Below are 26538 nucleotides of genomic sequence, written 5' to 3'. Positions count from 1 at the left end.
TTCATATGGTGATGCCCAATCCAAGTGAAAATTGCAAATTCAAAAAGTATGAAGCCTTGTTGGAACACCCAGTATATATTGTCTGTGATTTTGAATCGAACGTCAAACCTCTTGAATTCTGCAATCCAGATCCTGAAGAATCTTCAATTACACCATACCAGCAACATGAACCTTCCAGTTTTTGTTATATGGTTGTACAGGATGGTGTTGTTACTAAAGAATATTCATACATGGGACCAGATGCCATCAAAATATTTGCACATAGAATAGAAAATGAGTGCCGTGACATAGCATATAAAATTTTATTAAAATCAAAGCCTATGTTGCCTTTAACAGAGGAACAGATTGAAGATTTCAACAATGCAGAAAAATGCCCGGTATGTGATTCTGAATTTTCAGATATAAATATCAAGGTGAAACACCATTCTCATACAGATGGTAAATTCTTAATGGCCCTGTGTAATAGCTGTAATATTAAGATCAAGAGACCAAGATTTGTCCCCATATTTTGCCATGGAGCATCCAATTATGATTTTCATCATCTGATCAGGTACGAGGGGTTTGACAAGCAGAATTTAAATATTTTAGCTGAAAATGATGAGAAATATATATCTATTAGCAAGATAATTAAAGTTGATGGTGTTCCTATTCACATAAGATTTCTTGATTCTTACAGAATTTTATCTGCTGGCCTGGCTACACTGGCCACTCAATTATCTGATGATCAATTCAAAATCACACGTGCATTGTTTCCAAATCAGGACCTGAAATTAATTAGGCGGAAGGGTGTATATCCATATGACTATGTTACAGATTTTTCTAAATTTGATGAATGTTCCCTGCCACCACAAGAAGAGTTTTACAGCAAAATCAGAGGATCTGGAATCACTGATGATGATTATCACCATGCTCAGTTGATGTGGAACAATTTAAAATGCAAGACATTTGGTGATTATCACATGGCATATTTAAAACTTGATGTCACCCTCTTAGCTGATATATTGCAGGCATTCAGAAAATCTTCTATGCAAAATTATAAACTGGACCCAGTGTATTTTTACAGTGCCCCGGGTCTAGCATGGGCCGCAACGTTTTTGAACACCAAAATGCAATTGGATCTGATCCACGATCAAGATATGTATCTGTTTATGGATAAATGTATAAGAGGGGGGATGGTGCAATGTTCCCAGAGATATGCCAGAGCAAATAACAAGCATATTATGCTGCCTGATTATGATCCAGCACGGCCATCAAATTATATAACGTATGTAGATGCAAACAGCCTCTATGGTCACGCCATGATGCAAAAACTGCCATATGCAGGGCTTGAATGGGTTGAAGATTTCAATATTGAGGATCTTCAGGATTTTGATGACAGTGATTATGGCCTCTTCTTAGAGGTTGATCTGACAATTCCAGATCATTTACACAACAAATTTTCTGATCTGCCCCCAATTTCCGAGGTTCAGTGCTCACCTGGCTCTAAACAGAAGAAGCTCATGATGACACTGGAGCCGAAACAGGGATATGTCACATATTACAAAAACCTCCAGTTCCTGATGAAACATGGTGTTCAAGTGACCAAAGTTGGCAAAGTCTTAAGGTTCAGGCACTCAGAATGGTTGAAACCATACATTGATACAAACACGGAGCTTCGAACATCTGCAAAGAGCCAATTTGATAAGGGCTTGTTTAAATTGATGGTGAATTCAGTGTATGGCAAAACTATTGAAAATGTCAGAAAACATACCGATGTTAAAATAATTACTGACCCCAGCCTGAGCAAAAAATTGGTTGCAAAGCCTAATTTCAATTACAGAAAAATTTATGATGAGCACATGGCACTTTTCAACATGAAGAAAACAAAGATCAAGTTTGATAAACCTATTTATGTAGGGGCTGTGATATTGGAATTGGCCAAATTACATATGTTAACATTGTATTATGATGTGTTGAAACCTTTTTATGGTGATCGTGTAAAATTATTGTACATGGACACGGATAGTTTTATTCTTGATATTCAAACAGAAGATGTTTATCAAGATATGTCACAGCCTGAATTGTTTCAATACTTTGATACCAGTGAACATACAAAGATTCAACACCACCACAACAAAAAGGTGCCTGGCAAGTTAAAAGATGAGACACTTGGTGATGTTATTGTGGAATTTGCTGGGTTAAGTGCCAAGGTGTACAGTTTTAAAACATGTAGTGCTGTTGTCAAAAAGGCCAAGGGCATTGGCAAAGTAGCTGTTGACAAAGATCTTGAATTTGAAGATTATAAAAATTGCCTCAAATCCCAGAATTCAATCAAAACATCAGAATCCAGAATTCAGAGTGAGGATCACTTATTGACTTCAAATATTGTAAGAAAAGTGGCCCTGGACCCACATGATGATAAGAGATGTATTTTATCATGTGGCATACATACTCTACCATGGGGGCATTGTGATTTGAGAAGTGGCAAACAATGCCCAATGACAGAGCATGATTTGAAATAAATAAACATGCCTATGAACTTATTTGGGTTCAAAAAACAGGCTATTATGGACCTGCCAACACCACAACCCTCTCCTGATATGCTGTCTAAACTGAGTGGCTTGTTAATTATTCATCTGAACAGCATACTTACAGATGTTGATGAAGAAACAGGTAAAATATTGTACATATTTAACAATAATTTAAATCATTACCAATTACCTGTAGGTGGGCAATTGCAATTTATTACAACCCCTGAGGGTGATGTCAAGATTTCAGTAGGGAGAAATATTTATAGAATTAAGCACTCAAACATGATTTCTGGCACTGTATATACTGTTTCTGCTGGTGACTGCTTATATATTGAGGTCCCTGGATCATATGACAAGCTTATACCCTTTTTTATAGAATTAAGAATCAGATACTCTATAATAAATAACCATTAAAACAAAAATGCCTAATGATATATTTGGCCATACAAGGCATGAAGATCACAGTGATGAGATTCTGATGCTTGATGTCAGAGTCAAGAAATTAAGAAGTGATTTACAAGCTTTACAAACCACACTCAATGCCAGTCTTCAATTAGAAATTACAAATTTACAATCACTATGCATGGACCCTCTTCTTAAAATTGATTCTGAACTCAAATTGTTGCTTCAAAAATATACTGATCTGGCCACATTAGATAATTTTCAAAGTTTAGAAGAAGCTGTAGCAGCTCTTCAAGCCAAATTTAAGACCCAGGCCACCAACTCTGAGCAATTGAAACAACAATTGGAAGAGCAAATAAATAATGTCCAGGCACAGCTCCAAACAATTGTCAAAAGCATAAAATCACAAGAAGATTTTGATCTAGTGATTTCCACTCTAAAGGAACAGATTCAATCACTCCAAATACCTAATCTGGATCCTCTGCACAATGCCATAGCCGAGGTTAAAGAAAAAATTGAGACACTTGAAAATTTTATGAACAACTTGCCATCTTCTGATGCTTTGAGTGCAATAACTCGGAGTGTTGCCAACATTAAGCTGCAACTTGAAACATATGAAGATTTTGGAAAAATTCAAAGTACCATAACCCATCTTGAGGGTACAATAGCAGCAGTGCAAAGTGATTTGGCAAATGTACAAGAATCCCGCCTGCCTGGGATTGTAGATACCCTTGTTAGTGTCCAGCAACAGATCACAAAACTTGAAAACCTCAACACTGAATCTGAACTATCACATTTTCATCACTTGATCGATGATATTCAAACAAAGCTTGAAATTTTACAACAATCCACACCCTCTCAGGCAGATATAGCCCTGCTCCAAAATGCTATGCAAAATGTGGCTGATGCATCTGAATTAAATAATGTGAAATTGGCACTTGAATCTTTGCAAAATACAGTATCAAATCTTCCCACATCACAGGAACTTAAAAATATTAAGAGAGCAGTGAATAGGATATTGAAATCAGAAGATATCAAGAATATCCAAGCAGAGATCAAACAACTCACTCAGACAGTGGCCACTCTACCAACCAATCAACATATTAATGAATTGCATGCCCTGTTTGAGGATATCAGAAGACAGGTCCATGATCTTACTGCTCAAAATTCAAAATTGGCAGTTGTTGAAAATTTACAGCAAATTGTAGCCAATATCAAGCAACAGCTAGGGACCATGGAATCCAATCAAGCAAATGCTCTGTCTGTTTTTGCCACGCAGCTTCAAGAGATTGTGCAAAAATACAAGAAACTTATTGTGGACATAAAAATCAAGCCAGGCTATGATGATGTTGTTAGGACCATCAATGAGCACCTTGAATCTGTAACAAGCAGATTGCTTACAGCAGAAAAAGAAATAACAGGCATAATCGAGAATCCAAAACATTCAGTAATTCTTGAATTGTACAGCATCCCCAACAAAGAATATGATTCACCATTTACACCAGGTGGCAAAATATATATGCTATCCCCTGCTCAATTTTATTACCAATTTTTTGTTGGGGGCACATTGAGACCAATCAAGATCAAATATTGGCATCAACCACAGGCACACCACTACCCTACCTTATCAATAGCAAATGCTGAGAACAAAGTGAAAATCACCAGTGTAGAATTAGAGGATTTTACAGACCCCAATACATTAGAAACAGCCTATACTGAAGATGATGGCACTTTGGAATTTAAAATACAAATAGGAGACAAATTATATTTAGAAAATCCTGCAGTATCAGCTGCTGAACACCCTATAGTTGCAATATTCTTGTTTACATATTATGTCTAGTTGTTGATGAACTACACAGACAAGCCAGACATAATTTTAAGAGACTCCCAGTAGTCACAAAGGGCATAGATGATTTATGGCAGAGCGACTTGATTGAGATGGCAAGTGGACAGTTGAAAAACTTAGACAAAATCAACAAGGGCTACAAGTATCTACTCACTGTAATAGATACATTTTCAAAATTTGCCTGGGCTGTGCCACTCAAATCCAAGACTGGAAAATGTGTTACAGAAGCCATCAGGACAATCATCAATCAGAGTGGAAGATCCCCGCGCTATTTGCAAACAGATAATGGCAAAGAATTTTATAATTCAGTGTTTCAACAATTTATTAAAAGCCAGTCAATAAAACATTACTCGAGTTACAGTGATCTCAAAGCCTCAATTGTAGAGAGATTCAACAGAACCTTAAAAAATCTTATGTATAAACAATTTACACTGCAGGGTAGTTATAAATGGGTTAATATTCTTCCAGAACTTCTACATAAATATAACAACTCTGTTCATTCCACAATCAACATGAAACCCTCTGAAGTAACTTCATCTGATGAGCAAAAATTGATCAGCACTGTTTATTATCCTAGATACCAGCCAACAACAAGAAAGGCCAAATACAGGGTGGGTGATCAAGTAAGAATCAGCAAATATAAGCACTTATTCAAAAGAGGCTTTACAAGAAACTGGAGCACCGAATTATTTACAGTGGTTCAAGTTAAACCCGGGACCCTTAACACATATATAATAAAAGATCATCGAGGAGAAATTCTCAAAGGCAGATTCTATGAACAAGAACTCAGCAAAACTAAACAGCCTGACACTTATCTCATAGAAAAAATCATCCGCAGAAAAGGCAACAAGTTACTTGTCAAATGGCTGGGTCATCCGGAAAACAGCTGGATCGATGCAGACAAAGTGATAATATGAGCACCTGGGATGTTATAAAGAGGCTGCCAGAACCTGAACAACAGAATAAGAGAAATGGCAACTTGCTGCCTGAAAATATTAGATGTCTTATTGTTGGGCCATCTGCTTGTGGTAAAACTACACTAATGGTTGATAATTTTTTATTGGCACCCAACTGGTTAGACTGGAAAAACAGGCACTTGTATGTCTTCTCTAAGAGCTTGGAACAATTAAAATATCAGCAGCTGATGAAGCTATATGATGGATTGGATATTGCCACTTTTGAATCAGATGTTAAGCCACTTCATGAATGTCTCGATAATTCTGTTGTTGTGTTTGATGACGTTATACTGGATAATCAAAACAAGGTTAGAAATTTCTTTACACAGGGCCGACACAAAAACATTGATTGCTTCTACCTGGCACAGACTTTTTCTAAAATACCGAAGCAGCTGATCCGAGACAACAGCAATTTTATATGTGTGTTTCATCAAGATCATACCAACCTCAAACACATACATGATGAATATGTAGGTGGGGACTTGAGCTACAATGATTTTTCCAAGTTTTGCAGCAGGTGCTGGAATCAGGACAGTTATGGGTTTGTCACAATTGATATGACAAGAAAACCCAATACTGGAAAATATAGAAGTAAAATCAACGATTTTCTAGACGTAGAGACGTATATAAACAACCATGAAACGACCAATCATTGACGATCTTAAATTAAGAGATTATCTTGTAAAAAGATTCAAGGGATGGAAATCACAGAACCGTGGAATTTATGAAAAACACAAACAAACAGAACAGCCCATAATTGATGCTATTGGTGAATTAGGTAAGAATATCAAAACTGTTACAGAGCAAAATCAAGATTTGATCACAGAGCTTGTACCTGTAGCTGCAAGGAACATATTAGATTATCCATTCACCCCACTTTCCAGTATTCATACACCTAGTCCTGTTGCTCCTCGAAGAATTGAAGCTACTCAGGATCCTATTGAATTGGGTCTTCTTGCTCAAAAATATTTAACCACACCTAAAGACAACAAAGATGAGGTGTTTGGCTTATATGCTGACACAGAGCTTGATGGTAGCATCATACATAGAATTGGCAATTTCAGAGTAACATTTATGGGGGATGATATAATTGTATATTCAGAATCTCGTCTCGGAGAAAAAGGTGGTTTTGTTAAGTACACCGGAACACCTGGGTTGTGGGAACTGATGACTAGGAAAAGGCCTGGCAGCTATACAGAGCAAGATTATGAGGATTACAAAGAAATATTAATAAAATCAGATGCTCTATACCAGAACAATGATCCCACACAAAAAAGAGTCAAGTCTAGCAGTGGGGCAAAATACAACAACTTAATCAAGCCCATATGGTCACAGATCAAGACTGGCAGTGGAATCAAACAATACAACACCCTGCCTAAAGAATTTGTGTGGGTTGATGATGTCAGGAAACTTGTAGATAGGTTATTGGTGATAGCTGGGGAGGAAAATGCTGGCAACCACAATTTTTACAATGAAAAGGTTGGAATTATGGACATGATAAGCACCAAATTGTCTAATTTTATAGTGAATGACCCTAAGGGGATTGGATATATCATAAAAATTATTAATACTCTACCCCCCAAATTTTGGAATATTTCTGAGGGCCGGGGCTTGGTTAATGACATTATAAACAAGCTGCCATTTGAACTACACATTCCAGGCTATCAGTATTGTGGTCCAGGCACAAAATTGGATCATAGATTAACAGAGGGGATCCTGGTGTAAATCCCCTAGATGCTGCTTGTAGAGACCATGACATAGCATACAACACACATTCTGATCTTGACAAGAGACATGTTGCAGACAAGAAATTGGAAGAGGCTGCATTCGGTAGATTTGTAAGCAAAGATGCTTCTTTAAGTGAAAAAATAGCAGCATTGGGAACCACCATAGCTATGAGCACCAAACAAAAACTGGGGTGGGGGTTGTGAATATATATATAATAAACCTACGATGAAGGCCAAGGGTGTTATGTATCAAATACCTTATGCAGGTCTCAAATCTCTTAAAACTATTGATAGCCTTTTAACCAAAAAACAGCGCAAGAAAAAAAGCTCTTGTCTTGCAAAGGGACATGGTATGAAATTGTTGCTTAGTACCCCCCAATTAAAAAAATTACAGCAATCCAGGAAAAAATTGCATACAGGGGGTTTCATATTTACTATCCCGGCCATCTTAGCAGCTCTCGGGGCTGTTGGGAGCTTGGCTGGGGGATCAGCTGCCATAGCAAAAACAGTAATAGATGCCAAGAAAAATAGGGCAGAATTAGATGAGCAGAGGCGCCATAACCTGGCCATGGAGAAAAAAGGCAAAGGTGTTAAGAGAGCCATGAATAAGTTTAAAAAAAACAAGAGCCGCTTACAAACCAAGATATTGAAGCTTTAATCAAGCCACTGGGCATCAAACATTTTAGAGGTGTGTACATGTCTGATTCTTTGCCAGAGCAACCACTCAAGAAAGAGTGTGGCATTGTTAATTTGGATAAGTACAAAAATCAGGGCACTCACTGGATTTGTTATCTTAAATATTTAAACAATGAGGCATTTGTGTTTGATTCATTTGGAGGTGTTCCTCCTGAAAATTTAGTAAAATATTTAAATTCAGCTAATCTTTATTACAATAATGCCCGTGTTCAGAACTTCAAAGATGTTAATTGCGGACATTTGTGTTTATCTGTTCTCAGATATATGTCTCAAATAAATAAACCATCAATTGAAAATTTTCAAAAAGCCTTGTGGTATTTAAAACATCATGGGGGTATTCCATCTCACCAGCCAAAATTCAATATTGAAACTCAAATTGCATGATGACATAGTGTATCCCAAAACAATAGCTCTCAGAGCATTTTACGGCATGTACCTGATCCCTAATATTACGCACCACAACAACAAAATTGCAGTAGGGGATCAAAAAATTGTCATCACTCCAGGGCAATATAATCTATCCACTCTAAATGCTCAATATCCCAGAGGTGTAGTGTTAAGTCAAAATTCTGTCACTCACAGAGTAGAGATTGTATCTGCTACAGAAACAGTGGATCTGGGTACTATAGGAGAGCTGTTAGGCTTTGAGAACAACACAAAACTTGAAGCGGCCATCAAACACACTGCTATGAATATACCTAAATTCCTAGCCATAGAGACTCTGAATATTCACTGTAATGTGGCGGAGGGTATGATCACCAAATCAAATGGCATAGGCACTCACAAACAAACCGGCATCATTGCAACATTCAAACCTAATTCCGAATTCATGGAGCCAATCATCTACAATCCATCCCCAACATTATATTTTCCTGTGTGCCATAATAGAATAGATTACATTGAATTGATGGTCACTAATAAAAAAGAAGAATTAGTTGATTTTGCTGGAGCCACAACAACTGCTATCATAGAGATTAACATTTAAATAAAAATACATACAATGGAAAATATTGAGAGTTATGAGCTACAATCATTCCCTCCAAATAGGAGGACATTTGCAAATTTAAATCAACCCAACACAGAAATTGAGGTTGATCTTGATGTAGGGGATGGCTTTATACACCCTCACAGAGCAGATCTATACATCAAATTTGATGTTGTAAAGCTCGATGGAACAGATTATCCGGCAAATTCAAATATAAGATTGGTAGATAATTTTGTGCCGCATCTGTTCTCTGAAATTGAGATCAGAAAACATGGCGTTGTTATAAACAGAGTGGATTATCCCGGCATTACCTCCACAGCTTTGGCCACACTAAAATTATCCAAAACCGAGGCTTCTTACTACAGAATCGGTGGATTTGAGGCTGGTGATAAAATATTAACCAAGAGCCACACAGTGCTGTTCCCCATGCGCCTATTGCCAGGATTCTTCTCGGATTACAAAGAAATTATGTGGAAGGGTGGGTTAAGAATTACATTTAGAAGAGCTGCAAATGATAATAATGCATTGATGAGGTACAGCACATTAAACTCTACAGGAGAAGCTCTGCCTAATACCTTACCTGATGAAGGCAAATGCATTATTCAGACTATGGAGTTAAGAATCCCTGTTGTTGAATATGAGGCCAGTTATGCTCTTAAATACAAAGCTGATATAATAAAAAATCCACAGATTCCTCTGCAATTTTACACATATCAATCTGTACAGAAGGTTGCCACTGGTTCTTATTATGAATTTGATGCTACAAATTCATTCTCCAGTATACAATTTGACATGCCTGATTTTGTGGTGGTACTGTTTCAGACTGGGAGACACAATAATCAGGAAAAAAATTCAAGTAGATTTGATAACTGCAACATCAAGAACATATATCTTAAAAATGGCAGAAATGAGGTATTCCCTAGAGAAAATTACAATTTAGACATGTCCAAGGATGATTTCCTGAAATTATATGAGGCATTTTCAGCATTCAAAAGAGTCACTATTGGCAATACTGACATGTATTACACACCAGATGAATTCAAAACACAGAGACCCATGTTTGTAATCAACACTTCAAAAAGAAAACAGGTTGTGGTGAATGACAGGACAAACATTAAAATTATCTGTGAATTCCATGAGGCATTACCTGAAGACACCATTTGTAGTGTCATTCTCATAGGAGAAAAATCATATGTTTATGATGTAAGAAATGAGAGAGTCACAGAGCAATTCTAGAGGGTCTCTGCATATTGCATTGTCTTAGTACTAGATATGCAAGATGAGCCTGGTGTCCAATTGAACTTAAACCGGAAGTGAACCGGAAGTGGACCGGAAGTGAACCGGAAGTGGACCGGAAGTAAATATGTGTGGGTGGGTGTGGGTGTGTATGGGTGTGGGTGGGTATGGGTGTGGCTCTTATAAGCATCTTGGCTTAGTTTTAGGTGTGGCCAAAAAAAATATCAAGAGGGGCATATTTTTGACAAGTTTATGGACAACAATCTCACAGAAGTGCCTTTTGTAAGTATAGACAAATCAATCTGAGGGAGCTCTTCCTTTCTGAAAAATTCCCGAGGGCATTTTTACAAAAATCTTGGATTAGACGGGGTGCTACACTAGAGCAAAAAACTCATATGGGCATGTTGAGCAAGTTTTAAGTGTAGCAAATCTGCTTGAGGGGGGGCTCTTCCTTTCTTGAGTTTATAATACCACAAATACCACTACTTCTCTGTACTTAAATTGCACGACAGCACGTTACATTTTCGGTTAAAGACGTGTTATTATTGAGAAGTATACTAAATTTAACTGGTTTTATCTTGAAAGGCATTTGTTGTTGAATATTTTAAGTTTTTAGAGGAGTTTGAACTGTGTATGAAATATTTAAAGGAATGATGAACGTACAGTTTTAGCACTAATTTCTACTAGTTCAAAATTTCATGCGTTCTAGCCTGATGTATCTAGTGAGATGGGCATCCCTAAAAAGAGGAGTTTATTTTTGTAGCTCTTGTTTATGTGAAACTGTGTATTTTGTCTTTTATGTTGATAGCCCGTAACGTTATTGAGATTTTGATAATTCCGATATACCTAGGTAAGTCTCCCAATTCCTCAATTTCAAACCTTTTAGATCGGTCATTGGATCTATTTTTTGGACTTTACAGAATTCATAGAATATGCCAACAAATTTCACACAGGTCTAGTTTTTGTCTTTTGTTTGTATGTGTTTAACACTCCTTAAGATCAACATTTTTTTTTTAATATCAGAGAGATAACTGAACATTTTTATTATTAAACAGTTTCTGGTACACAATAATCGGTATCATAGTCATCCAGTATTAGATCGGAAACCCCCCCCCCGCTTTCACCACTTGTCAACTTCAAGCCACCCAGACTACTTGATTGGATGATGTCAAGATCTCAATTCTGTCAGGATTCCGTTGGTCATTTCCAAGAAATCTTTGTTTCTATTAATGCTTTCTGTTGTTTCGAAAAGCATATATCCGTCTTCTTTGCTTCTTCCATTGCTATGCCCAATATGAACGCATTCTTTCCGGCCAGACTCTCTAGATGTGTATGTTCAGAATGAAAAAAAAATAACATTATCTCATTGAGGCAAGAGGATAAGAAAATGGCGATTTAGAATTGCTTTGTATCATCCATGTTGTCAAACGTTCACTTAATGACCACCTACAGCTTTCTTAAATTCTCCGTTGCGATAAAATCTGCAATTACGTGCTCTGAGAATGTTGCGCAACCATTGTTTTTTTGTGATGCAAACTTTGCTCCATATTCATAACGTAAACATTTCCATTGTCCCATTCATTTCTTCAGCTACTTACTGCGTTACAGTCTCATTAGTGGCTACCAGAAACTAAGAAATTAATATCAAAGGATCTTACATTCTCACGTACTTAATAGCTTCTATAGTATAACTGTTTTTGTCACCGTGTATGGACTGGTGTGCAAGGGCAATTAATTATTGGTCACAAAGCTAGCCTAGCGATACAAATGTCATTTACTGTTTAATAATAAAAATGTTCCGTTATAATTGCCCATTAAGACAAAAGAAGTATATCCAAATGCTTGACATTCATTGACCGAATTGTTTTTTGTCAAAAATTAGCTTCAGTAAGGATCGGTTAAAGCGTTTTAATTTGTAATGCGTTGTAGATTATTATTGTATTTAAATTGCAGATGAATCTAGGTACCTGTTATCAATTGTTTTCAAATATGCTGAAATTATTGCTATTAGTTTTATGAAAGACACAGCTTATTTTCCTTGTCATGTCTCTTCATCTGTTCTCACCGCCATCGTTAATGGATGTTAATGACGACGTCATCCCGCAGTGCACTCTGGCAAGAAGTCCGGCAAACAGAAGCGTATGAGAAGCCTTTATAACGAGATAATTTGCGTTTTCTCATATGATAACGATAAGAACTTCAATCTCTTCAACATACGCAAAGCTTACTTGGCATGTTTTCAACGCAGTATCTGATCTATTTGCCGAAATATGGCGGCGGGCGTGATATCGCGCAATGAATATGAGGAGGATTTGATTTGATCCAGTATCTCTAGTTTTGGAGCGCCCCCTAGTAACCTCTATTTTTAATTATTATAAACTAATTAATAGCGTAATGTGTTAATGGGAAATATGAAAAAAAACAACATTAAACCAGAATTCATTTCGACAGTGTGGGCCCACACTGATCCGCCTGTGGCGCCGCCCCTGACGTGCGGTCACGAAGGAAATATCATGAAATTGAATTTGTTTCGGTCCCATTTCTACAGAAAACACTAGAAGCGGGAAAGAAGAATTCAACAACAGTTAATTATTTTATGTCATGTTCTTCTCGCTTTCTACGTACAAGAAACAAAAAGATTTTTTCCCCCTTCCAGTGTTTTTCCTATTTATTCTTCCGAGCTCATGTCTGATGTAAAAAATGTGCAGGACAATGAGTCACGATTCAAACCAGGACAATGTTTCTTTTTTAAAAGAATCCGTTCTCTTTTTCTTTCACAGGGTTCCATGTCGAGGAGTGTCACACAGCAGAGGGTTTCCGGTTCCGGTTTAGCCTCTGTCTTCTCTGTACTTTAGAGGAAGTTGGAAGGTCAGTTTTCAAAATGGTTCTCAGACCGGAAAAGCGTATCCTTTCCCATTACTCAATTTCAAGCTACAAATTACCAGTCTATTCTGTGATTTCCATAAATACTGTCTATTTATTTAGAATGAATCGTTGATCACTCCTTGTTATGCGAAATCAAAATGTTTTGTTTCAACTACAAACTTATCTTTTACGGTCTGAAACTAGTGTTGCCCACGGAACGAGACGGGACAGGCTTTTAAAAATTCGAGACGAGACGAGATTGACCATGTGTCATAAGACAAACGAATATTTTCGAGACGAGACAGCATTTCCACGAGACGAGACAGGCCAAAGTCTCGTCTCGTGGGCAACACTATCTGAAACTACTCGTGTGTGCTTTTACATGAGTAGTATATGCACCCCCGAAGAAAATAGTTTTATGCATTGTTATTTATATTGAAAATCTACATAAATTATAAGCTGCGGATTTAAATGGACGCTCCAATTACAATAATAATTAGTATTTTTAAAAGGCCCATACTTTTCTGATGAAAATGTAGTCCGTTAAGCTTTTCTTTATAGGTACAATAAACCATACTAACAAAATTACATTTATTTCAATTATATTCCAAACATCGGTAAACTACAAAAGATGCGAATTTATGAAGCAGTTCCACCCAGTCGATGTGTTCTTCACAGTCGTGATTTATTTCGCATAGAAAGTTACAAACAACTTGTTTTTTATTGTTATACTTTAAAGGCGCGGATTGTTTTATTAGTATAATGAATGACACCGAACAGAAACCATTCTCATGTAAATATTCAGTAACTTATTCATGAGCATCAAAATCTTATTTTTAATTCAAGGAATCTTAATGTTCCTGAATTTACTTGTGAACTTCGAATATAACATACATAATTGAACCTGTATGTGCTACATTGATGGCACATACTTTGTTGGAAGATGTTAAACCATTATCGTGCAGCTTTTATAATAAATATTCATCGTATGTATATTTAATATTAAAGTTTGCTTGTTTATATAGACAGGAACAGGCTTAACAGTGGCGTGTTTGAAACTGTGCCAAATAGATATACTAAGTATTAATGAACTAGTGAAAGAAGTGTAAAATAATAAAGTAAAATAATCGTGTAAGCAAGCTGTTATGTTTCACCTCATAAATCAGAAAACACAAAGGAGGACGTTAGTATTATATGGGACTCACGAATTTGTCCCATTTGTTGATCGAGAATACTGGATCTACTTACTGTCAAACATTATTCTCTTAGATATCTGATGCTAACAACCTGACATGAATCTGCCCTATTTTGGAAGGCAAAATTTACTAAGGAACTTAACTGTATTTTACTTGTTCATGCAGAGTAAGGTTTAATATGCAATTTAATATGTGATACTGCCTCCAAGGTACAATAAGCACGTGCTTTGACTAGCTATTTACTTTGTAATAGCTATAGTTTGCCGTATTCAGAAAGTAACAATGCGGTTTTGTTCATTCTCTGAAATTGAAAAAAAAAATTATTAGGATATCTCACAGTGCAAAGCAAAAATGATCATCAGTCAAAATTTAGTTTGTTTCCTACGAATGGTTGGTTAGATATCACTCATGCGAATTCATAAGGAAAATAATTTGATGTTGATGCGTACGTTAGTTACAACGTGCAGAATGTTTTTTTGCTTCCGTGCGTTCTGCAATTACAGTTGAATATTAACAATAAGATATGATATTAAGGCTTTTTAAAGTATATTCAATTATACTCGACTGATCAAAGATGTCAAATGAACGAGTGGATTAACTGTTCAGGGTGACCAGATTTTCTGAAACGAGAAGCAGGACATCTATGGATCCGTAAGGGGGGTGGTGGTGGTGGGGGGTTCCAGCTATAACTAAAAGAGCACAGGGTCAATGCACCCCCCGGCAAAGGAAAAGTCATGCTGCTTACATGTCTGCTGAAATATTACACAAATATGTTTTCTTCTTGATTTCTGTTATTTAACGTCGCTTTTCTGTCACATTTGGCTAATTGCAAAAATGAATATGAGTTATGATATGATTAAATTCATGAATGGACGGACACTCACAAAGAACATCCATGCCCAGGCCGGGATTCAACCCCATGACCCCGAGCGTCCTAGCGTTCAACCACTTTTTCGTTCCTCCTTTTGCCTATATTTTTAATTGCAGATTAAGCTTCCTGTCTGTCTCGTTCTTACTGGGTTTTTTCGTTGTTGGTTTCCTTACTTTCTTACCATAAAACATTCATACACTGTGAAATAACATCAAAATATTAATCAATATTGAGAATATATTTGTATCTTTCCGCAGCTGCAGTAATCATCTCATTAATGCATGAAACATGCAAATCCCAAATATTGCTCTATTTTCAATTTTCAAAGCGCCCCTGCATATACTTTTAGTCATCACTCAGTACCTTGCATATCATATTCGAACAGACTGCATGCAATATCTGCTTCTAAGCAATAAATATAAGCTTTACAGTAAAATGAAGGTCGGGAACGAAGCGAGCGTGAAAATGTTTAGGTCTACAAGTATTTCTATAATGCAAACTAACAATACTATTAATTTAAAAGGCACTAACAGTTTCACATAAGTAAACAATTCCTGTGGACATTTCGCAGAACAGTATTGAAAAATAGGACATATTTGGCTTTTTGAAGTACCATCGCAGACCGCAGGACGTGACCCTGAAAAAAAGGACTGTCCTGCGAAAATCAGGACGTCTGGTCACCCTAGTTGGTAGTGGATTACACGCTTCACATTATGATATAGTCGTTGAACTGGTAAATCGTTATATCACTTCCATTCAAGTACCTGAAGTTACATCTATGACTTAATTAACTACCTAAGTATATTGTGTACATTTTAAATAGTTAATTAAGTGCAAGCGGTTATGAAGTGCACATTAACCTCAGTTACTGCAGGATATGAATTATGCAACTTTGTGCAAGTATGTTTATTGTTGAAGATACATCAACAATAACACTCACTGGTCTCAAGTAAACACACTTAAGATGCAGCGGAGTTAATGGAAGTCGAAAAACAATGGATGTTATAAATATTATGTTTGCGAGTTGACATGGCCTATGTTCTTTCTTCCCGATGTTTGCGTAACTCCGAATGTCGTGAGAATAGCAAATAAACCAGTTTTCAAGCAAGAATTATAAATGTCCGGTTCTTAACAGTTCTTTCAATAGCCGCACGAGATAAAAGTAAATAGGAAGCCGGGGGCGAAGCAACCTTGCAGTTGTGGGGAACACAAAAATTATCAGAAGTTCAAAAGCTAATGCAGAATATTGTGTATGGTAATCATGGTTAAAGGCTAATGCAGAATATTGTGTATTGTAATCATGGTTAAAGAAAAAATATAGCAAATTTCAATTGATATTTTGGAAACTTTCAAAAGAATTATATACACAATATTAAATATTGATTGATTGATTGAGTTGATGTTTTAAGTCCACTTTATGCACAGAAAGGCTAATCGGGACTGGACCTACAGTTTAAAATGGGATCCGAATCACTATGTGCCTCCACCGGGTATCAAACCCGGTACACAATATTAAATATGTCAGAGGAATTAAGAGATAACTGGAGCATATTCATACAAAGTGTTTGTTCAATGGTTTGTATTGCTGGGGAACTGTGGGCCCAGTTTTCCAAGAGCTATAGTTTTTATAAGCGTTTATCCGTCGTTATTGCGTAAGTTTAGAGAGAGGCGTTGAAGAAACTTTGACTTCCATGTACATACCGGGTGGCCAGAATTAAAGTTACCCAACTCAGAGCCCTCTGTGGCCTGTTTGAGGCATCGTAGAACTCTGAATTTTGGTAAATCCACTATGCAGACCATGGAGAAGAGGATATAAAACGAAAATAGTTCAATTTTTCGTTACCAGGTTGAAATGTGGCGCTGTACTTCCATGATGGGTTGTACAAATAATCACGTTAAGTGATTTAGCTGAGTTATTATATTAATTAGAAAGACATTTGTTAGTGGCTGGAAGTTGCGAGAAAATAATCTCTCGTTTATTGCAAGATTGCAAGGTAAAGGCATATCCATAACCAATTGGAACAGTTTACGTCATTATTACCACCCATCATGGAAGTACAGCGCTGCAATTCAACCTGGTGGCAGAAAATTGAACATTTTTTATCGCCATCCTCTTCCCCATTCATAGTGGATTCACCAAATTTCAGAGTTCAACGATGCCTCAAACAGGCTACAGAGGGCTCTGAGTTGGGTAACTTTATTTCTGGCCACCCGGTACATCGTGGTCGAATAGCTACTTCCAGGCATCCCCAAACAGGCGAAATCTCTATTTTCTTCTCATTAATTGTTCTATTGATTGATTTGGTTTATTTTACTTCGCTTTTCTACCACTTTTGGCTAACCGCGGAGGTGAGAATGAGTGATGGATGATACGATGAAATTTATGAAGGGACACTCACAAGGACGCACCCATGATCAGGCCGGGTGTCGAACCCGAGACCCCTGCCGTTTTAGCGAAATGACGTCTTGTTAAATGCTGTCTATTTTTATTCTAATATCCATCAAATATTTCCAGTGTTAGTAGGCGAACATAATTTGAAAGGAAATCGATCCTGGCATCTCAGAATCTGTTTTGAAAAAATCCTAGAAGTTTGCACATTTTTGTAACGTAGTGAGTTGTGCAATTAAACCGTTCCTTTTAAAACGCCTTCATTTGAACTTTCGTCAAGGTCCCGTTTACGTCTCAATTAGCAAACGCAAACTTTTTCCAAGGTGATACGAGAATCAGGTGTACTGAGCAACTTTAATTGCCTTTATGCATTGAAATTGAAACGTGTTTCAGCGCATTGACGATGCAGCAGCCCACGTCTATTGTTCATAAAAGCATGCAAGCCGAGCACAGCGCCATTCAGAAAACGAAAAGCTTTCTTAACGTTCCATTTTGTGTGCTTTGTTAGAAGGAGAAGAAAACTTCGCGATAAGAGCTACTTCTGCTTAATTCTTCGTCACGCAATTTTCGTCCCAGTTTCATGTGTGTGTCACTGTTCGGATCATGTGAGAGGGAAGAACCGTTAGCCTTTTTAAAGTTCTACGGTGAACCGGTGAATTTTGGGATTCCGAGATCACTTGGTGTGTTGCTCCCAACACGCAAGCCTGCGCTCCTGTTGCAATTCGCTTGTTGAAATAACGTTCCAGTTTCCAAGTTGGCGGCCTTTCTTTACCTTTTCTTTCTGTTTGGCCTCATCTTATTCTGCCTAGTTTTTCCTGTTTGTACAGGGTGAGTCAAAATTCCCATTACCCCCTGTTTATTTTTTCATATTGATGTATAATATTCATGGTCCAGTATAGTATAACAGAAAATACATTTGATCAGATGAGGCTATAGACAACAACTTATTCCAGAGTGTCTGTGTGTACGCCATCATTTTCATAACAGAGAATTATTCGCCTTCAAGTACGTGATGATGTGGGTTGCAATGTCTACCACATCTCTGTTCGGTCCATATTTCTTTGAAGGTGCTTTAAACCAATTTAACAATCTCACCATGTTACATGACTGGTTTATTCCTGAACGGCAAAATTGAGGACTTCTCGGTTGAGTCTGGCTCCAGCAGGATGATGCACCAGCACATTATGGTATTGCCGTATGAGAATATCTCAATTAAGGGTTTGGAAACAAATGGATTGGAAGAGTTTCTGAACATTTGCCAGCACCTCTGAAGTGGCAACCCAGAAGTCCGTATCTGTCTGCCATAGTGTGATAATGCATTGTGGGGTTACATCAAACAGAAGGTGACTAGCAAACGTTACGAGACAACTGACGAACTTAAAGAAGCCACTCTTAATGCATTTGCTTCAATCACTCCAGCAATGCTGAGGAGAATTTCTCATTGCATTTGGAGGCGAATAATTCTATGTTATGAAAATGATGGCATACACAGATACACTCTGGAACAAGTTGTTGTCTATAGCCTTATCTGATCAAATGTATCTCCTGTTATACTATACTGGACCATGAATATTATTTATCAATATGAGAAAAATCAGGGGGTAATAAGACTTTTGGTTCACCCTGTACAATACTTCTTGTCCCTGACCCCTCTCTGTCTTTATCTACCTATCTCTCTCTCTCTTTCTCTCTCTCTATACATATATATATATATATATATATATATATATATATATATATATATATATATATATCTGTCTATATCTACCTTTCTCTCGCCTTATCTAAAACACCCATCCACCCTCTCTATCTCTCTGTGTGTTTGTATTTTTGTTACTTAGCTTTGCTTTTCTGCCATTATTGGCTAATCGTGACGATTAGATAAATTGATGAAGGGACACTCACAAAGAACTCTCATGTCCAGATCGGGACTTGAACCAGGGAACTTCGGTGGCGGGGTCAAGAGTCAATCACTCAACGCGGTAGGCCACGGAGCTCTCTCTCCCTCTCTCAAACGCACACACACAAACGACAAGACACCATGTACCATTTCCTCAAAATATAGAGTATTTCATTAAAAAAATCGTGAATGGAATGGAATGTATTGAAGTAAATTAATGTGAACTTACTTATGTCATTTTAATAATTACATCACGGTTGAATTTATATATGCACTTGTTATCGGATGTCAATTTTTAACAAAATATCTTCATTTTGTTTTCGAGTGTATGTGACAATGACATGCTCTGGAAGAGACGAGTTGGTACGGCCTAAATCTTACATTGCCTCAAATTTTCTGAACAAAACAAAATGGAAACATGAAAAATTGGAGAAATAGAGATGACAAGCTGAAAATATCACCTCTTTCTCTCTGTTTTATGAAAGTACTGAGAATACTGGTAAGGTTTTGTAGTCCTGATAATGTAGTGTTATTCAATGCCGCTAATGGTGACAATGGTTTTATACTGTTGTAACCCTGTAATGAGGAGAGCTTAGCTTTTGTGCAGCTAACTTATATCCTTGACATGTAGTTGTCACAATATTACATCGTTTCTACACTTCACGGAGCGTGAAGATTCTTGCTTTTGTCTTCGTGCATTGTTGAGACATATCCTGATAGATTGTTGCATTGGATGCCTATTTAGGTCTCGACCTCTTTCGATTTTTTTTTAACCGCGTCCGATTTCGCTACACACCCGCTTACATAATTATACAAAAAAGTTTTATGTTTAAAAGTACCACTAAAGCTAAGCCTAGGCTTTTTCGTTAATTATGAATAAATCGATATGTAAGAATTTCTTCAAGTATGAATATGTAACTTGCTTCAACAATGTGTGAGTCAATGTTTGTTATATTCCACAATCCACAGCTTCTGTTCAGTGATTGTCAGTAAAATTATTTGTAACTCTTCACATTGGGCTTTTAGAGTGAGCACTTAGAACTAATGTTAAGAAATCATTTTGTTTGTAATAATAAATGGTTCTTGCATCTGGAACAAATCGGAGACTGAGCTCATATTGATTTATATACCAGTGGTTTCCAAACTTCTTCGCTTAGTGTTTCAAGATGTTAACAGTGGCGTCCAAGTCAGAATGTAGGACTATCTAACACTTGCAACGCTCAGTTAGCGTGGTTAGGTTGCTTGCCTTAAGTTAAAAAATAAACACATATTTCAAATTCAGAAACATTTTATGTGTAAAAAGTACTAAATAAGCACATATTTGGATTTACAATTGTAATAGTGGGAAAACTGAGCATCAAAACTACGTGTAGACTAAAAGTAAGTGTCATTTCAGTGAAAATATTGAAAATTTCGCGGCGCCCCTGTAATCCAGCCACGACGCACCAGGGCGCCGCGCCGCACACTTTGGGTACCACTGTTATAGGGAACGGAAGTTTAGGTAAATAAATGTTTTTTTTCTGCGATAAGATGGAGACCCTCCTTTTTGCCAAAATTCTGATCATAGCCTTATATGTCAACACAGCAAATTTTATTTTACATAAAAACACATATTTTCCAGTTTTCCGCATGTAAATACATATTTTGCGAATTTTCATTTTAAATACATAAAATCGCTCATTGTCTTCAGCTACCTCGAAATCCTCGGGGAAAAAAGGTTTATTCTCTGCACCTTTTTCATACCGAGAGTGTTAGGTTTATTTTGTCTTTGAACACGCTCGCTGGCAGACTACGCTCGCCTACGATCCTATTGGGGGAAAATATTACGCACAAGTGCTAATGTCTAAATGTACAGATATTTTTGGGGAAAACCAAGGTTTTCAAACGTTGTGCCAAATTGCATGTGTTTTGGAAGGAGGTGAAGTAGAGGAAGAGGAAGCTTTGGAAAACTTCACCGTTAGTGGCATTTCGTGCTTCAAATAATGCAAGAATTGTTTCTTGTGACGTGGAGCGATCTTTCTCACAATATAAGATCCTTTTTAGAGATAATCGTCACAGATTTACAATGGAGAATTTGGAAAAAAAACAAACTATGATGATCCACTGCAACTCTTCCAAAAACTAGCTCACTAAGAGGTAAGCATTTAGAAACTGATTTCATGTGTTTAAAATGCATGTAATACTTTGTTTTTGTTACCGAATGTTTTTTTTATTTTTGTCACATATTTTCCTGTTTTTATCACATATTTTCAACATTTATGAGACATAAAAGAATAAATATTTCTGAGTGTTTTAGCACATGAAGTTCCGTTTGTTGTTAAGGTTAGACAAATAAATTAAAACAGAGATGTAGTCTTGGAAAGCGGAAGAAATGGACGAATACAGAGAGAAATAGAGCGAAAAAGAAAATAGGAGTAGATAGTAAAGGAGAGACGGAAATTTGTAGTCCTAAAGACGGAGGGAGACACTTCAACACACACAGATATACGTATGTATGTACACACACACACACACACAGACAGAAAGCGAGAGACTGAGACAGAAGAGTAGAAAGATGGCGTAAAGAAACATGGCGAGAGCCGGAGGTAGAAAGAAAGAGAATGGAATAGACAAGAAATAGAGACAGATTAGATTGGAGGCCGAGAGAAACTAAGGGAAGGAGACACATGGATATCCATTATACCATGTATACAGTGGCGTGCCCAAGGGGGGTTGGTGGGGGTTATAACCCCCTCCCCTTTGGCCCAGTATTCCTAAAGAAAAAGAGAACGTCAAAGGTACGAAAAGATGGCAAAATGAAGGCTGACTACCAGAAAAAGTGTACATAACCCCTGCCTTTCGAAAATCCTGGGCACGCCACTGCATGTATATAGTATCACATAACTTGCCAATGTGTCACCAGCAATAAAAATGGGACAGCTAAATCGCTGTAGAGTTAGACAACGCACACAACGCCAATGACGGGAGGGAGCATTTCAGGATCGTGGTATCCCATTATGATTCCTGGTGACTGTACAGTGTCTCTCAAAAGTTTTAGGACAACAACATTTTAAACTAGGCAACCCAATTTACACAAGCCGTTGGTGGGTTGCGTGCAGAGTTAGGCTCAATTTCAGGGTTGCCACATGCACAATAGATATTTATAAAATACGCGAAAGAAATATAAACAAGTATTATTGTATAAAATTATTAAAAATATCACTATTATATCGCAAATGACAAAATTCTTTCTGAAAGAAAAGAATAGGTTTTCTAGTATTTCATCGCTGATGAGTCTACAGTAAGGAAAAGAGGTGAGAGGAAACGAAAGGTCACAAAGGAGAGGAGAAAGAGAAAGCGAAAGGAGAAGAGGAAAAGTAGAGGAGAGAAGAAAGATAGGATAGACGAGGAGAGGAGATGTAGTGAGGAGAATGGAAAAAGATTCGAGGAGAGATGAGGAAAAAAGAACAAAGAAGTGAAAAGATGGGGAAAACGATAGGAGAGGAGAGGAGGAGACGAGAAGAGGGAAGTGGAGAGTAGAGTAAAGGAGAGAAAAAGAGAAGAACGAAAAAAGAGAGAACAGTGCAGTAGAGTCGAAAATCTAAGACAGGAAAGGAGATAAGAGGAGTGGAGAAGAGTGGGATGGAGATAAGATGCGAGAAAAGTAGGGAAGGTGATATGAGATAAAAGCAGAACGGAAAGAGGGGAGAGAAGAAGGAGAAGGAACTGGAGAGAAGAGGTAGTTGCAGAAAATATCGTCTGAGCGGCAAGAATGGATGCATTGGTCAAATTATCGACATGAAACATTCAATAACATTTTGAAATGGATTGGAGAATATATTAGATCGGTGCGAAATGCCTTTTGGCTGAGTTCGGAGCAAATTAAAATCTTCCATGTAAGATCTTTGATTTTACCTGCGATTACACCACTAAAAAAATGAACGTAATTTTTATAATTATTCAAGTTTTCTCCACTTCTCGGTTCGTTGAAATGGAGATTTTGTAATTCAATATTTCCCCTCCCCCCATCGTTAATTCCAAACTGAATCATTCCGTTTCACACGGCGTGGACAATGAACACAATGGGATATGTCTAAAACTTACGAAAATTTTCTGCCCCCGGAAGGGTTTGAACCTACGACCATTAGATTGACAATCCTGAACGGTAACCACTACCCTACAACCTTTAGCTCCTTAAACCAGGTAGAAGAACCACTACACTACGCCTTTACCTTCGAATGAAACAATATTTTTTTTTAAGTATTGTGTCCCTCCAATATTGTAAATGTCGTTTGGTATACGTGTAGTTGAACTTTTAGTTTAATTTTGATTTGCTTTCTTGTAGTATAACCGATATCTTCGAGAAATAATTTTCGAAGTGATTAAAAACAGAATGCGAGAACTTATTATTGTGATTAGACATTACTAATGGAAAATATCTAGAGGCTTGAATATTACAGGACGATGTTCTTTTCCTGTGATACTGTAACAGACAAAATGCTTGTTTACTGATGCAAGTCTCGTGTCCAGAAGAGTCTTATGAAATGTATTTGCTGTTGCGTAAGATAACAGGAAATAATTACACCGTGTGCGAACTACCAAATCTGTGCAACGTTATACGTAAACAGGCGGAAACTTTTATTCATAAAATCACTTCACATTTGACAGTGTTAGTCAAGAGAGACTCGTGGGACACTGTGTTAAGGTGCTGGACTAAATCCTTCTAATTTTTCTTCCTCGAAGAGCAACAAATTCTAAGGAAGAGCAACAGTGACGATCTTTCTTATTTCTTTTAAATGCTTACACTTTCCTTTAATTGGGTTAAAAATAAATAAGAATATTGCTTGCATTTCTGTCATTGACGTAGACCAGAGAGAGAGAGAGACAGACAGACAGATATTACAAAATAGTTCAAATAGTGCAAGCGCCATTAAAAAGTCATGATAATTCTATGTTGTGTACTTAGAATTATTCACAATACAATAAAGAACATGTCTAATTGTGAGTTAACAAAAAAAAAACAATAATAAAGAGACATTTTCGCATCACGATTGCAGTTCCAAAAATGTCGGGACAGGGATTGAAAGTAACGCACTGTCCTGACTAAATCGGTGAATCGGACGTCTGGTAGCCTTGCATCAATGATTATAAAACTAAAACCACCAAATATTGCAGACTTTTGCGCAAGAAACAGATTCATTTATACAAGAGCAAAATTGAAATTTTTACACATTTCAAAAATCGACGATGTTATTTTCGTATTTATTTATTTATAGGTTCACAGTTAAATATTTTAGGGTTCGAGGGGGAAGCATGGCCCACATGGCCCCTCCCCTGGGTACTGACCTTACGTAGACAGTTGAAGACAAATTTTGGAGAACCTTTCTATTAAATTTAGTATTTACATTCACCTTATGCTCAGATAGGTTAAACCGTTTATTGACAATCGTGAACTTTTCCTTTAATAGATAATATTTGGTTTTAAACGACGGGAGAACATCGGTCGAATTTCCTTTCTTGCTCTTTTGAGAGAATATATACAGGGAGGTTATTTCAGTCGTTCACCGTCAGACCGTCGGCCGTCGAGCGCCTCCTTCATGCAACAGTTCCCGGCAAATTGACTTATAGGAAGTCCGTAACAGAAACCGCTTGCTTTGTAATGTTTCCACTTTTCACAATTACAGTTACAATTACAATTGAAATAAGCACGTACCTTGTCGCAAGGATGCTGGAAAAGGTGTCCTCCCAAATACAAATATTTCTGGCACCTTATTTCTGACATCTAATCCTAGATTAGACATCGCTACTTTATCCTCAGTTGTCGCGACAGCGCCGGCAGCTTATCGGGGGTCGGGGGAGTTGTCAGCCGCGAGAAGGCGCTTCATACTGAACAAACGCGACACCTGTCGCCAGTGATGCCAACCGTAGGGACATGTCCCTACGCATAGGGACTTTCACTATATTTCGCCCGCGTAGGGACAGATTTTACCAAATAAGGGAAAACGTAGGGACTTTTTTCAATCTTGGAAAACAACATTTTATTGTGCAAAGCTTACTCGCCAGTCAGTTGCACTTTCTTCGTGCTCGGTTTGGAATGAATGGATTAGTTTATCTGGATACTTTAGCGAGGAGGAGAAAAAAGAACTAACCAACAAATCTCCATCAGAATTTTGAAACATGTTATCGGTTACCAAGAACTTTCAAGGCAAGTTATTTTTTGAAAACATTTTCACTCTCGCGAAAATAGTGCTAACATTGCCACATTCTAACGCGGAAACGGAAAGAATATTTTCAATGTTAAGTGATACAAAAACAAATAAAAAGATAAATAAAATGGGACCAGAATTGTTTAAGACTGAAGGAAATACAGCATCACCAACCAACATCACTCTCTTGGCAGCAGCAGCATGTATGACTTCAAATAACATAATCAACAGTAAACGACTCAACGTTATTCATTAGGGGTGTGCGGGATCCCGAAAAGTCAGGACCGGGATCGGGAAAAAAAATTCCCGTCCCGATACCGACTTCGGGAAATGACTTCCCGACTTTTCGGGATCCCAAACAGTCGGGAAATAGCTACCGAATGGTCACTTTAAGAAGTCGTTAATTTTCGACGTTTTCTGCATTGTAAGTTTCTGTAACTTATCGGAAATTGTAAGTTTTTATTCTAGAAATGCCAAAACAATCACTTTAAGTGAAAAGCAAATTTTTTCGTCCCGACCCAAAAAATTCTGTCCCGCACACTCTTATTATTCATTAAGGCAAGAATTTACAATACCGGACCATTCTGTAATTTCTATGCTACGTCTTATACTCACGAAATAATTAGTCGTGATGATTTATCTCAAGTTAACATGTTGGGGTGAGGTAAAAAAAATTGGGTCATTAACGTGTATAAGTTGTAAAATAAGCTTTTTCATTCTCGCAATGATTCTCAGTATACAAGTATGGTAGCCATATTTGTTGATATGAACAAT

At 37.2% G+C, this 26538-nt stretch overlaps 1 protein-coding gene across 3 annotated transcripts in view; it reads left to right on the top strand.

The window, feature by feature from the left end:
• Positions 1-26538, top strand: part of Rab23 (RAS oncogene family member Rab23) — a 353877-nt gene that overhangs the window by 83291 nt on the left and 244048 nt on the right. For 2 of the 3 annotated variants that reach the window (XM_083139367.1, XM_083139368.1), the window contains exon 2: positions 13139-13226. The exons of the other annotated variant lie outside the window; for it this stretch is intronic. The gene's annotated coding sequence lies outside the window, so the exon portion shown is untranslated. The remainder of the gene's footprint in view (positions 1-13138; positions 13227-26538) is intronic. 3 annotated transcript variants of the gene reach the window in all.

This window comes from Lepisma saccharinum, chromosome 17 (assembly GCF_977018435.1).
Source record: "Lepisma saccharinum chromosome 17, izLepSacc3.1, whole genome shotgun sequence".
In the NCBI taxonomy this organism is placed as follows: Eukaryota; Metazoa; Arthropoda; class Insecta; order Zygentoma; family Lepismatidae; genus Lepisma; species Lepisma saccharinum.
Note: the sequence above shows the minus strand (reverse complement) of the source record. Positions and strands in the feature narration are given on the sequence as shown.